This window comes from Harpia harpyja, chromosome 12, assembly GCF_026419915.1.
Source record: "Harpia harpyja isolate bHarHar1 chromosome 12, bHarHar1 primary haplotype, whole genome shotgun sequence".
NCBI classification, from domain to species: domain Eukaryota; kingdom Metazoa; phylum Chordata; class Aves; order Accipitriformes; family Accipitridae; genus Harpia; species Harpia harpyja.
In genome coordinates, this window is record NC_068951.1 from 24,386,771 (window position 1) to 24,402,058 (window position 15,288).

At 42.4% G+C, this 15,288-nt stretch overlaps 1 long non-coding RNA gene across 1 annotated transcript; it reads left to right on the forward strand.

The window, feature by feature from the left end:
* The first annotated feature begins 2,181 nt into the window (after nt 1–2,181).
* On the forward strand, nt 2,182–10,169 carry LOC128149483 (uncharacterized). The gene is made up of 2 exons (XR_008237647.1): nt 2,182–4,124; nt 7,342–10,169. It is a non-coding gene; the product is annotated as an uncharacterized LOC128149483 (long non-coding RNA).
* The last annotated feature ends 5,119 nt before the right edge of the window (nt 10,170–15,288 follow it).

Consider the following 15,288-nt stretch of genomic DNA (forward strand, 5'->3'; position numbering starts at 1 on the left):
CCGGCGCGGAGGGAGGGAGAGAGGGAGCGAGCGAGCGAGAGAGAGAGGGAGGGAGGGAGAGAGCCGGCGGCCGCCCGCCCTCCTGCCTGCGCCGCGCTGGCGGCTGCCGGGGGCCGCTGGCGGCTGCCGCGGGCGGGGGGCGGGATCGGCGCCGCCCGCCCCCGGGAGCGGCCGCCGGTGCGCGGCGGCGGGCAGCGCGCCCCGGCCGGGGCGGCGGCGGCGGGGCGGGGGGTCCCTTCTCCCGGCCCGCCTGGCGTGCGGTGCGGTGCGGCGCGGGCTCGGACCGGCCCCCGCGCCCAGGGCCCGCTGGAGAGGCGTGCGGCACGGCGGTCGGTGCGGCCAGGATGCCGCATCCGCAGGGCCTCACGGCGGGCTGCGGCCCGGCGGCGTGCCCGCCTCCGCAACGGCGGGTCGGGCTGTCGGGGTCGGGCTTTCCCCAGCAGCCCCACCGCCCTGCAGCCCCGGGTGCTGCGCTGGAGGTCTAGGAAACGCTCGCGGGTGGAAATGCCGGGTAGCTTTTTAGTCCTGAAGTGCGCTTCTTGAAATCGTTCTGTTGATTTTAGCAGTTTGTGAGGATTCCCCAATGGGATTATGCATTAGGACCAGCAGTTATGACTACAAAACATTCGTTAGGTGGCGAACGCTGCTAAGCAAGGGTTAATATGGAAGGCCCGTATGCTGGCAGGTTAACATCTGTTCAATATGTTGCAGCTCGCAGGCTAACATGTATTTTGCATCTCTTCGGGAAGAACCTTTTGTGCACTGTGATTTTCTTTCATTATGCACAGTGAAAATAAGAGCTATTTTATTCTGGAAACCAGACGTGGAAGTAGCTACTGATGTTTTTATTTACATCCAGACATTGTTGTAAGATCAAGAGCTTTTGTCCAGTTTAATGAAAAACAATAAAGCGTTCATAGCTTCCAAAGTCATATGTTAATCAATCTGATAGATTTCACTAAATCAAATTCTGCTGTCACACCAGGGAGGTCTGGAGTAACTCCATTATCTTCAGGTGTAGCACAGGCCATAAAAGTAATTATTTCTCTTCGTATTTGCGAAAATGCACTCACAGGCGGGCATGGCTCTCAGCAGGTGACGCCCGTGTTTTGGGCGCACCACATCGCCCTGCCGTGTTGCTAAAGCTGCGTCTTGGGAACGTCAGCTCTGGACTGAGAGCTGCCTTAGCTCAGACATCTTCCCCTCTCCGCTGCAGTGTGACATGCTGTATCAGGTGTGCTTCACTGCAAATGCTAAAGGAAGCTCCCTCTCCTCGTCAGTGTTGGACTCTTGTTCTATCTGTCTGTGCTAGGACTTATTTTGTTCTTGAGCCCTGAGCATTCTTGAAGAGCCAAACAAAATGGAGAAGCTTGTTTAGAAAGAATGACTTGTTGGAAAGATGAAAAGGCATGTATTGCTAAATTGTGGTGGCAGATCTGAAGGCTGTCCACGAGTCCTTAAACAATAAAACTAGGTAAAGAGGGAACTTCCTTAAAGTTTTTCAGCTTATCATAAACCAAAATAATGGGATGAAGTCAAACAGAGAAAAGTAGGAACATTCTCTGTACAGGGAGCCAGATCCTTTTTGTAATTGATCCTAGGACATGATTTAAAGTCTGTTGAAAATCTAGGTTCAGTCTCTGAAAAGAAGAAAGAAAATTACTTTTGCTGTCACTGTCCATAGTGCACAGCTACTTCAGCATGCGGAATCAAAAATCACCCCTTTTTAAAAGCCCACACTGGTTTGCAACCTTGGAGCTAATCTGCCCCCGTCACCTGGAGGACTTTTTCAGTGTTACTGTTTTCCCAGTGCTGCATATCATCCCTGATGAATTTGGACTGTTTTCATCTAACTCTGGTATCTTCCATTTTTTACACTAAATCTCATCTTGCTTACTCAGGTATTCTTAAGTTCTTAAATGTATGTTTCTGGTGGTTTGGTTTGGTTTGCCCCCCCCCCCCTTTTTTTTTTTTGCTTGCTACTGTTTGCCAGTTAGCATTGTCTTCCTATTTAATTAGTTCATTGTTAAAAGATGTATGTCAAATTATCCCAGGCACCGCCCTTCCACTTAATATTATTGCCACTTTCATAACCCTACAACTTCCAATTAATTTTCAGAACATGTGAAAGTCCTTAGACTTAGGACTTTCCAAGCAAAAAGATCCAAGCAAATCTGAATTAATTTTTCAAGTAAAATTTTTTAAGACACTGTATCAAATTCTTTAATAAGGTCCAGATACATCAGCTGCATTTCTGGTTCAAACTGCTTTACCCCTGTCTTTTGTGTTCTGAGTCTTCTTATCTGATGTGTATCTGCCTTGAGGTCAACTGAAACTCCGCCTACTAAGTATACGAAAGTCAGCATTGGGAAAGCTTCCTGTAATTCTGGCATGAAAACTACACGGAATAGATGGCAAAGTTGAGCATAACTGAAAAATAATAATAAAAAATAAAAATGCTAAATGTGAAATCAGGATGAAATTTACATTGTTTGAGGAAACTAAGAATGAGAAAAACTGGTGTGTAGTCACAGAAACTTCTTTGCTCATAATTACCCTGTGAACACAATGCTGTATAACTAGATCCTGCACAAGCAAGGTTATCTTGTGCCGTGCGGTCCCTAGAGAACATTATTAATAGAACATGTAAGCTGTGTGGTCCCATGCCTGGTGAGATGCTGCTTTTTTCTATGGAAGGGTGCAACTCCTATTTACCTCTTCATGTGTCTAGTGGCACTTGCGGGTTCTGTCCTTACCCCTTTGCTAGCACAGGAACTCGTGATGACACAGCAAGTCAGTTCATGGAGACGATCCAACTGAACACTTGTTTACTTTTTTATTAGTTTTTCTGCTGGAACAGCTCAGCAAAGCAGGTCGCTGCCTGGGTGCATGAGGTCTGCAGCCAGTGCAAGGAAAAATGCTGGTGGCTGTGTGGTCAGGAGAGGAAATGAGGCTGGGATCACAGTGGCAGTGGTTTATGTACACTTATCTTACTATGGAACAAAGCCATTAATGATTTCAGCCTTTATGTCTTAGCCCAGTGTCGTGTCGTGTGTATAATGGGATATTATAGTCCAGAGCAAGGCTTGAAAGCCTGCTGTGACAACCTGAAGAATAAGCTGTGTTCTTGTGTGCCCTAGCAGCCTTGTCTGGATAGGATAGTGTTCAGCTGTAGCTCTCCGGGGGTTTGCATATTCACCGGGCAGGGCATTTGTCTGTGCAACACACGCTCCTACTGCCTGTGTGGTGGTGCTACCCTAGCTCCTTGGTCACTTGCACCAGTGGAGCGCCTGGCCTGGAGTTGAAGGTGGCTTCTTGGCTGGATTCCTCTGGCAGCTGAATCCATGATTCTTCACAAGCAGAGGAGTTGGACCATGAGTACTGGAAGACATCTTCCTGTTGAATTTAAAGGCTTCCTAGGCAGGGATTGAAGAGAGGAGAAATGTTTTCAGATTTTGGAAGAGTTACTGTATTTCTGAAGATCCAGACATATTCTCTCTTTTAGTTGCTTTAATTGCAATGAGCATTTGTTCTTTGGGTTGTCAGCTTCTTGGGACTGTTCTTTAGTGGGAAAGATGTATTAGTTATTGAAGGAAAAAAAAAACCTGAAATGCAACTGAGCAGATTCTGAGGGCTGACTTTTGGCTGAACCGCTATCAGAGCTTTGGATGTTATTCAGCAACAGTTGCGTTATGAATTTTGAGCAAAAGTGGCAAACAACCCTTATGGAATACACATTTTTCCACTTAAAATAATCATCCTGTGGCTGGTAAGAACTGATTTTTAGCATTTTAAATATTGGGCCTGATTTACCCAGTGCAGTGTGCCAGTTTTATGCTGGTGTAAGACTTCGTCTAAGAAGAGCTGTAACAGTGTAAAATGAACTCACGGATGAGCCAAGCCCAAAATCTCATAGAAGAATCCTTCCATTTTCCACAAGGGACATGCTGGCATACATCCCTGCAGCAATAATTTCTTGTTTAGCTGGTTTAATTCTTCAGAATTTCTGTGTTGCTGTACAATAGGTATGTTTAATGAAATTTGACATCTTGCTTTTTATTTACAGGTGGGACTCTCTGATGGATGTGCAGGACAGGAATGGATCGGATGTCAGCCCATTCATGGTAACAAAGTTAAAACCCCCATTTTATGCTTATGTTTTCTGTACATTCCAACAATTAAGTAGCTTGTTTAGGACTGATGCAAAGGTCATTGAAGTCAGACAGCTCTTTGGATAAGTCCTTGTGGTTTAATATACTGTTGCAGTTGACATCAGAAGCTTTTTGACAATATTTTAATATCAGGAGTTTTTTACTTTTATAAAAGTCTGCTTATTGTATGACTTTCTAGAGTGCATTAAGTAACTAAGCATAGAGCTTATTTGGTAAATATTTAGAAAAGAGAAGTCTCTTGCTTTTCATCCTTTCACTCAAATTCATTTACAGAAGTTTCCTCCTCCAACCCCATTTCCACTCACTTTTGAGGGGTGGCAAAAGCTGTGCGTTATTTTTATGCCCTATCATTGTATTGTAGGATGCTGCAACATCATCTTCTGCTTTCTTCACGTTAACATTTTATTTCATATAATGTATTTCTGAATAATTTATAATTTAAGTGCTTTTTTACTTTTTCTGTCTTGGAACTACTGTAAAAGCTATTGCATGTGTGGTCTATTGCATTCAGTACAGAAGGGAGTGTTAATTTTCAATAATATTTGTGGGCTATTTCAGGGAGCTGAAAAAGGAGAGAAAAAGGATTACAATTATGAGCAATTCCACATCAGTCACAGCCATATACAAAATACGTTGTTCTCTATATATAGGAGAGGTAGATGCAGAGGTACTGTATTGGACACCCCTCCCCCTGAGAAAACTCTTTATTGTGTTGCAGCTCCTAAATACGGTCCTATTTCGGTTGCCTCAGGCAATGAGGAATGCGTGAAAGATGGTGCCTTCACTGACCACTCACTTCTGGTGGTGAGGTCTCGCCTTTCTCTTTTCTTCTAGGTTAAGCTTTAAGCTTCTCTTCCTCACCCAGTGTTGACCTGCAGCCCCAAGCACAGATACACCCTTGGCATCAGTCTGATGCCAAATTGTGCAACAGGTTTATTGGCAATAAAAGGGTGAGAAATGTGGGCTTAAAGCTGGGGATGACTACATCATTTCTGGTGGGAATAATCTAAAGCTGGGGATGACTACATCATTTCTGGTGGGAATAATCTCTGGTTATTCCCATCCATTTATTTTCCATAATCCTGTGCTTTTGGCACATCCCAAACAGGTAACTGTATTACAAGCTTTGGTTAAGAAAAGATGAGGAACCATTTAAAATTGTGAGGGTTATGTTCATTAGTGCAATATCCTTCTCAAATAGGCAAGGTTCAACAGCAACAAGGAGCATCACCACAGACTTGCTATGCAGAGCAAACCCATCTCAGAAGTCTTATTTAACCTGATGGCAGACATGGGGTAACTCTATAGTTCAGGCAGAGGTGACTCCAGTATTGCCTGTGCAGACCTACGTTTAATCTAGCTAACGTGAGTATCAAGATCAATCGTTTGGGCTCCAGAGCCATGCGCCCCTTGGGTCCCTTCGGCTGTGTGGTACGGCGAAGCGCAGCCAAAGGAGCCTGCATCTCTCTCATGTATGGCATTTTATTAATGGCTCCCTGAAGCAGGAACTGTGTTTCTGTGTTAGGGCAGATCTGTCCTGGGTGTTTGCAGGGATATAATTAATCTCATAGAAAACAGTATTTATTTAAATTCTTGCAGTCTTCCAGGGTGGTTGCAGCTTTAGGGACAAATGGGACAAATGTATTTTTATAAAATTTACCTTCTACTAAGCAAACTGTATTTCTTCAAACCCTTGGCTGATGATATAATTGAAAAAGAATCCAGGAACTGCACTGATTTAACTGGTGTTTTTTCAAAAAGAACCAAGCGAAAAAGAGAGAAAACCTTAGGGAAGCCCTTTGTTTTGGCCGGCACCGTGTTTTCTGCGTGTCACAGTAACAGTGAACATTGAGTTCAACACTGGATTCTGATTTAGGTGGCAGTGTGGGGCTGGCAGAGCCTGTTTGGGCTTGCTTGGTGCAGCATACTGCCACAGCAGCCTCCGCAAGGAGGTAGATCTTTGCAGAGCAGGGCTTTTTGGGAAGCGAGACTGCTGTGTCTCATGTGGCACTGTGGGGCTTAAAATTAGCTAAGTGTTATGGCTATGCTGGCCACATTAAAGCAGCTCTGTGGGGAAATATAGCCAAAATTAATAATTACTAATAGTGGTGATTAGAGTAATTAGTGAATACCAGCGTGGCTTTTTGCTCTTGGCCAGTTACTTTCTGCTACCCAAATTGTCCTTGCATTGTACTGAGAAAGAAAAGCTGTTCCTCTATGGAATCACTTTAGAAGATTATTTAGTGCTTTGGGAGCTCTGTTTAAAATACACAGTACACATTTCAGTTTACTGCTTTTATTACAGTGTATCATTGGTAATGTTGAATTAAAATAGGGATGGTCATCTCTGAAGTAAAATTCTAATCCAGTGAAGCTGCTAAGAATTTTTTCATCAGCTTCAAAGGGGACAAGTTTTTATCCTTGATAATGACAGGGACATATTTTTTTAAGACAGCTTGGAAACAACTACTGTTGCTCAGACCACAAGGTTATGTATATGTGTTTAAATAATTTTATTCAGAATGAGAAACAGATGAAGGGTTTGGGGATTTTTGCATTCATACTATTGCATATATTCAGATATTGAAATTGTAAATTTTTTTGTTTGTTTTGAGCTGAAGTGAGCACATGGGAGTTTCTTTTTTTTTAGCAAACTTTAACATCTTCTCACAAATAACAAATTTAAAAATCACTTGACATGAACCTAAAACCTGACCTATAGCTAGCTGAAGCCTAAGGGACCTTTTCTATCAATTTCTCTGGGCTCGAGGTTAGTTTCAAATAGTATTATTTTCTATTGTAGATTTATTTCAGCTTTGTGCTCAAGAAGTGCCTGCATAGGGGAGAAGACACTTCATAAGCTTCACCTGAGCTCAGGTAGCTTGTAAAGGGACATAGAAATTGGGTTGCCTCCAGAGTGGCAGGGCTGTGTGCTACCCTCACCACCCCCTGCTCTCCCCACCTCTTGGAAGCCTCTGCATTCCCTACTGGATCTCTGCAACCCCGAAGGAGCCAAGCCTCTACTTTTAAAAGAGGTTTCAGTCAGAAAAGCAAACCAAGTGTTAGGGGTAAATTAGGAACGATTATAGACCAAAAGAGAAAACATCATTTTGCCACTGTATCAATCATGTACTAAGCGCTGTGTGTGCTTCTGGTGGCTCTTATCTAGGAAGGAAAATGTTCAGGGAAAAGCAAGAAGGACCAGGGACTGGGAAGAGCTTCCTTATGAAGGAAACCCAGCAGACCAGGACTCCACAACCTATGGAGGAGGTGGTTTAGAGGGGATACAATAGCGGTCTAATTGACTCTGCCTAACAAGCCAAGCGACTCAGACACAGCAAACGGATCTCCAGCATTACAAGGGGATGGAGACTGCCAAAAGGGATGCTGCCAACTTCTAAACTCGCCCCGCCAAGGGTGACTGTAACTCTAGAAGGAAAGGGATATCTGATTTGTTACTTGGCATACTCCTGCTGTATAGTCTGTTCTGCTGGCCCACTCATTTTCATAATATTGGAAAGGAAGATGAGAAGCTTGCTTCTAATGGGTTGATTAGATATTAAATATTTTGGAACAAAACCAACTAATAACTGGGATGTCTTTCTGATGGGGGGGGGGTGAGAACTCAGGATGTTACATTTGGAGAGAAAACTCTCCAATTAGCTAAAAATGCAGTTCTAGCTGGGTCAAGAAAGAGATTCCTTCATCCTAATTTGAAATCTAAATTACTTTAATTGAAGAGTATATAGTTCCTGAGTCTTATGAGTAAGAATAATTGAAAATGGATTAAATTGCCATTTTTTTGTTCACAGTTGTTTGCCCCACAAAAATGTGGACTAAATTTGTACTCCCACTAGTGAATGCCAATTTGGAAGAATTCCACTGGATTCATTGCGGTTGCCCTAGTTGCACCTTCCTTAGCAAGTATAGAATCAGGCCCTGTGTGCATAATTTTTCCACTTTTAGACCTGAGGGACTGTAATCGGGAACCAGGCTGAGGTCCCATTCCAGATCAAGTCTTTCATATGCAGATTATAAAATCAGTGAAAAACAAGCTTGGTTTGGCAGTTACTTTAAAAGAGACCTTTGGATGATTCTATCAACAGCAGAAGAGGCAATTCATTCTTCATGCTAGAAATCATCATATATCTCATTTTGGGAGATGTGATCAATACTGGCTGGTTTTTGTGTAGAGAGAAAAATACCATATTTGGGAGAAATTTTCTTAGGGCCACTTCAGGTCTCTGGAAACACTTCTGCCCCCAAAAACCTCATCCCGTAATCTCAGAGAAATATTTTTACCCAATGTATTTAGATCAATATTTTTGATTTATTTATTTCTATAGTCTTGTCTCTTTGACTGTCTGAGACTTCAAATAAGATTTCAGAAGCTCATCAAAAGTTTCTATATTCTGCTAGAAGCATGGACATTGAGTTATAGTTGTGGTTTGGATTTGTAGATGCTAATGCAAGAAAGCACCCAAGGAATGCAATTTCTTTCAACTCTTGCACTACTAGAGACCTCATAACCACTAAGGAAGGGAGTTAAAATATGATTTTCTCTTCAGCCATTGCCAGGAAAGCTGCCAACCAGATAGATGATCCATGGTGGATGGTCAACAATCATAGTTAAAATATCTGTAGGTGCTGCCATTGTCTTTCGAAAGAATGCATATTCCCCAAGTGAGCACAAATAACAGAGATAACAAGGTGGGCATGGATGTCTTTTCTAAAACAATTGATGGATGTCTCAAGTCTTGTTGAATTGCACAGTGTCCATGCAAGGGCCACAGGTCAGGCTGTGGCACTGTAAATGCTGCCATAACATCCACCTTCCCAGTCAGGGGGTGCAGCAGCTCCTGTCAGGTGTAATCGGTCGCCTCTCGGATGACATCTGATACTCAACAATTTGATGCAGAGAAAATATTTTTACTAAAATAGTTAAGGATTATTAAAATAGCCGTACAGACAGTTGATAAGAGTTTGCATTAAAGGGAGATGACAAAGTATGGCCATGTTTCTCTCCTGCAAAAAATACTGGAAATGCCTGCCATTTCAACAGCAAAATGTTTGCTCTGAGAGTGAGGCATAGTAAAGAATCACTCCTACTATGAGTTATTAGAGGTGAAGGATCAATTATGACTCCATTCTGAAGAGGGATGAGGGAGCTGCCCAGGCAAGCCACCTCCTCAGTCTGCCTGTGTCTGAATTCAGTGATGTCTCCACAAAGAGGCCTGTAAGTGCAGGGTAGCCCTGTATTTCTGTCTTCCTTATGGATCCCTTTTCCTTCCTTCCTTACCCACGTCTGAAGATGGTCACATTTTTAAGGGGTTGCAAACTGCTTCAGAAAGCAAGGGCAGGACAGCCTGAGGCTCTGGAAATATGCTGGTGACACCTGAAAGAAATAGTAATCTCAACTTCACTTATCCATATGTAAGAACAGCAGTACCCTTGCTTCATCAGTAGCTGAATATTAATTGCTAGAATCACGGCAAATTCCCAGAATATAAAAGTTTTTTTCTTACTGCCTTGTACAGTTCATTTCATAGCTTCCAGTGTTTGAAGTGGATGACTTGTTTCTAATGAATCAAGGCGAACGCTGTCAGACCTCCTAATGATTGTTTCTATCTACTATACCATAAAAAATGTATGTATGTATCCTTCTTGGTTTACTGCCAGTCAATCAATGTTAAAACATTGACATATGGGTGTGGGATTTTTTGCTGTCTTTAAAATAAGATCAATGACATTAAGGTTTGTCGTGTAAATAGTAGAAATAAAGCAAAAAAAAAGAGCTATTTATGGTTTTAGGATGACATCTGTAATGTGGGTGGCAGTAGAATGAAAAGTAGAGAATTTCAAAGCTCTTCATAGTTGAATGAATTGACTGAGCATATATTTTTAGTGGTTTAAAAAGTGTTAGTTACCCAAAGTTCATGCATACAAACAAAATAAATCTATGAACTGAAGATAAAATAAATCTATGAAATGGCTGCACTAGCCTTAATCCATTGCATTGCTCATTTTCCAGTCCCACCCTTCCTTCTCTGGACTGTTAACTCCCTAACAGACTTTTTGCCGAAACTTGTAAATTACCTGGGAAAAAAAAAAAAAAAGAACAAGTCAGCAGCTCCCAACAAAAGCCAATGTTGCCCTTCTTAGGATGCTTTTTGTTGGCTGAGTCTTTGCAGGGACTGAACAATCCTGATGGCCAGGTTAACCTGCACGGACAATGCCCAGCTCCGTACCACAAATAAACAGAGTTTAGAGGAAAGAAAAATACCCTCAGTCTGTTGCATTCCTAACAAGTGTTTGACAGCAGTGACTCATGCTGTCATAATGCAGCAATAAATAAACATTTAGAAAACATAATGCTGCAGCTTCAAAAATGATGGCAGGAAGTTTCATGCATGTAAAGTGTCACTAAGGAGGAGCTATCAAGGGGCAGGATGGAGAGGTGCCTGGCTTTCAAATCCATCCTCTGCTCTGAACAGGATGAAGAACCATCGAAAAACATGCAGTGCACAGAGGGCATTTGGGAGTGGTTTCTGCCAGGGCAAGATAAACCGCTGCTCCCCAGCACTAGTGAGTATCAATTACTTTTCCTCCAGAAAAGGTATGTGATTAAAATCAGTAGCTCCTTTCCAACAGTTTTTGCTCAGTTTTGTGCCTGCTGAGTGTGAGCTGCCCATTAGCAGCTGACTGCTTAAAAACAACACGCCGTGTTCAGGCTTCCTTCTGCGCACATGGGCTCGGAGCAAAACTGACCTTCCTAGAATAATAGCTTGCTTGAAAGACAAGGAAATTGTAAAAAGTAGGGTGTTATGCTGTATTTGATAATAATTACTCGAGAACTGTCATGTTGTCACTGTTTTTTCACATGCCGAATGAGGATTTATTCAAGAGAGCATGCCAGGAGATGTCTCAGAATAGACCAAGCAAAGAGAAAGAATGTTTGTTCAGCTGAGCCCTTCCAGCAGCGCCCACGTCTCTGTAGCAAAGGGGTACTATCAGACTGACCATTTCCAGGGGAGCTGGTTATAACTACCTAGGAGCTGGTCACTGCTAGCAAAGACCCTCCCAGATGCTTTTACAGGGATGATTTACAGAGGCTGCCAAATTCCCTTGTCTTTGTTTCATCCCTTCAGTCCAGGCACTGACTGCTATAAGCAGAGGTGAACCAGGCAGCAGCACAGGAGCCGCCATAAAAAAAATATGCTAGAAACCCTTTCCATGGTTTCAAGTACATCAAGGCAAAACTCAACCCAGAGAAAGAGAAGTTTTCGCCATTTTAAGCCTAGACTGCTGTTGAGACAATCAGAATTTTTTCCAGAGGGCTAGTATATGGTATTGTAAATAAAATCAGACAGGTCAACTCTTACGATAGTCAAGCTTTTAAAAATTCCTAGGGGTTAAGTCTGATATTTAAACACAGCATTATTAATTTCTCTTCTGCTGTTATTTCCCAAAACACTGACACAGCCAAGGTATGGTATAGCCTACAAGTAACCAGAAATGTTGAGAACACCTCTAGAAATTTCACAGTAGATGTGCGTGCAATTGAAGTGTCCAAGTGATATGGTGCAGAATAATTATTTAAATGACATGCTAATCATCGCTGGAAATTAGCAATACCATTTCAAGCAATGCAAATCATAAGCAATTACATAGCATTATCTGGTTACTTACACTGCAAACAGAAAAGTTAATTATTCCTACCCAAGACAGCAGCCGCAGCTTCAGCACATTCTCTTTCTTGCAGTTTTTGGAGATGCTTTCATCTTTCCAAGTTCTAAAATTCACTTTGGTTTTGTACTTACATTCTCTAAAACTGAAAATATGACCATATATATAGTAAGGATTTTATAATAAAATTCTGTGAGAATTATAAAAACGTGGATCTGCAGTTCCATTTTTTCCCGTGCCTGAAGTTATAGGAGTTGATGAGCAGTTTGGACCCTAAAGGACTGATATATTTAGCACATACTGTGTGCTGGAGCTTTACATTTTTAAGACCATCTGTGCAAAGACAACCAGCTATGTGTTCAGTGCATTGAAGGCTGCATAGGTATTACAGAGACATGGTCCAGTCTTGCTATACTGCTCAATTAAACTAACAAAGATATTTGCATAGAAAACATTTTCTCAGAAAAGGCATACAAAACGTGCAGGCTTGAGACCCATTACAGCTGTGTGGACTCCTGTTGTGCCAAATCAAGATGCTTTTATATTGATACGTCTCAAATGGAGATCAAATCTGGGAGAGAGATTCAACGAGAATTGTACCTATCCGTGGCTTTACATTGCAGACACAAGACCGTTCCTACTGCTACAGAGCAAAGCCTGGTGAAACTTTGTGTTTCTTTCTTTATTGACCTATGGTGCAAAAGTTTTTTTTCTAAGAAAATTTCTTCAAAATTAATTTTATTTGAACTTTGATATGCATTAAATCAAAAGAAAAACATTCAAGTGCTGTGAAAACCATAGTCTCTCGTGCATTGGTTTCTAAGGGCACCTTCTATAGAACTTTGCCATCTCTTCACCACGCTTTCAAATCTTCAGTTCTTCCAGCTAAGCTGAGAAAGGTCCATTTTGTTCCCTGTGAGGTTAGTGAGGGGTTGGGTCTGACATTCAGTACAGAAGTCTGGGATCCAAAATAATCTGTTCAGTAACATGTCAACTAAATAAAGTGAAAATGCAAGAATCTTGTAAAAAGAGTACTTAGAACTTTTGGTATTAAACCATAAAAATTTCAATGGTTTCTTTCACAATAAAACAGTGAAAAACACAAATTGCCAAAAAATGGCGAAGGAAAATAAGTAAGAGTTGGGCTCTAAGTACATTGAGAAAATGACTAAGGATAATGAAAACATGTGGGATGAAGCTGGGAAAGAAAATTTGTTCAAAACCTGTTTAAATACCATGTGCCATGATACCGGTGAGTTGGTGGGATTTCTGTCTTCACTGCATGGCCAAAGGATTTCTGCATCTAGCCGTAAGCGTCTTCAAATGGTGAAGAATGCCTCTCTCTGGCACAGCCCACATCCCACTGTCAAGCTCTGTGGTCCCAGTTTGCAGCACGCTGGTGTTTGTAGCTCTACCTTGACGAATCTTCATCACCCCTCCAGGTATTAAAGGTATTTGTAAGTTCTTTCCCCTGGTACCAGAGACATCTCATAATGCAGTGGCTCTGTGCCTACTCTACGGCAGTTTCAACGGAGGCTTCAGTTTGTCCACGTTCATGTCATCTCAGTGGTTTTTTGTTTGGAAAACTGCAGTTCCAACATTTGTGTGTATAACTAATAACCTGCCGCTGCCTCAAAGGGCTATAAGCTGAAGTAACTCTTAAGTACGATCTTCTGCAGTGAAATGTCGTTACTGTCTGTAGAGCAACAGTAAAAGTCGTGCTCCTATTTGCTCCTCCAGACCCATTCCCTCAGCTTACAAGTCAAAACAAGACTTCTCTGGCTGTCAGGATTGCAGACTCACGCTGGCATCCGAAAACTGAGCTGTGTTCTCCTAGCATCATTATCCACCCCCAGTTGTGGAATTTGTACTTCGCTCTTAGCTTTGTTGATGCTGGAGGCAAAATTACCCACCGTCAGGACAGTGACACCCGTTGTTGTTAAGGAAATGCCTTCAGCGCAAGGCACTATTTTCAGCTTTCTCAAAAGTTATCCTTTGTATTGTCATCTTTCACGCTTATCCTCAGCCCAGAAGTGATTTTCTTTCCTTGTGAAAATGTAGCTGAATGCTGACCAGGTTATTAGTGACATATTTTGGCCATAGATGAGGTAGTTTCACCAGTTAAAGCTTTAGAAATGCTTTTTTGCGGCTGGATAGTTTATAAATAGCTTCTTTTAAACACTCTCAAAATGCTGCTCATTTAGTCCTTTGCAGTGATTTTGCTTCCACTGGTTTTACAGAAAACTGCCTTTCTAAATGTCAGGAAATCTGTATGGGCCACACAAAGTGTGGGACAGTTCTTGAATTTTTTGTTTCATTTTGGTTTTTTTCTAAAGCAGATCTTTCAAGGAGCCAAATCCTGAGTATTTTTCTTGGCCGTCAGAGGTAATGTGAGGTGGGTCTCAGGAAAAGGTGATTAGAGCATTGTTCTATAAGAGGAATAGAAGGGGAATGATTCATACTCTTGCTTTGAGCAAGAATAAACAAGTTGTTCCATGAGCAGTGCAAATGATAAAACAAGCTTCCTATAGATTTTTATTCCACATTACTAGGCAATTTCCACTGCAATAGTCAGCCTTCTGCCCTCGGTTCTCTCCTCAAACCCTCCATCCTCTTTGTGGCCCAAACACCTTCCAGTGATGTGCTATGGTCCTTCCTACGCTGCTCTATTCCATCCTGGAATTCTCTTTATTTCCCTCTTCCCGGTCCCCCAAAACTGCGCTGCTGTATCCTACAGCTGTGCCTGTATCTGTTAGGTACCGGATAGGCAAGAGGTGTGTCCTGGTTTCAGCTGGGATAGAGTTAATTGTCTTCCTAGTAGCTGGTACAGTGCTATGTTTTGAGTTCAGTATGCAAAGAATGTTGATAACACTGATGTTTTCAGTTGTTGCTAAGTAGCGTTTAGACTAAAGTCAAGGATTCTTCAGCTTCTCACGCCCAGCCAGCGAGAAAGCTGGAGGGGCACAAGAAGTTGGCACAGGACACAGCCAGGGCACCTGACCCAAACTGGCCAACAGGGTATTCCATACCATGGGACATCCCATCTAGTATAGGAACTGGGAAGTGGGGGCAGAGAATCGCCGCTCGGGGACTAGCTGGGTGTTGGTCGGCGAGCAATTGCACTGTGCATCATTTGTACATTCCAATCCTTTTATTATTGCTGTTGTCATTTCATTAGTGTTATCATTATCATTATTATTTTCTTCTTTTCTGTTCTATTAAACCGTTCTTATCTCAACCTGGGGGTTTTGCTTCTTTTTTCCCGATTTTCTCCCCCATCCCACTGGGTGAGGGGGAGTGAGTGAGCGGCTGCGTGCTGCTTAGTTGCTGGCTGGGGTTAAACCACGACAAGGTGGAATTACCAGCAGCATGCCTGCAAATAAGTGTGTCCTGAGTGGGGCCATTGGGCAGCCCAAATTGTGTCTCTGTC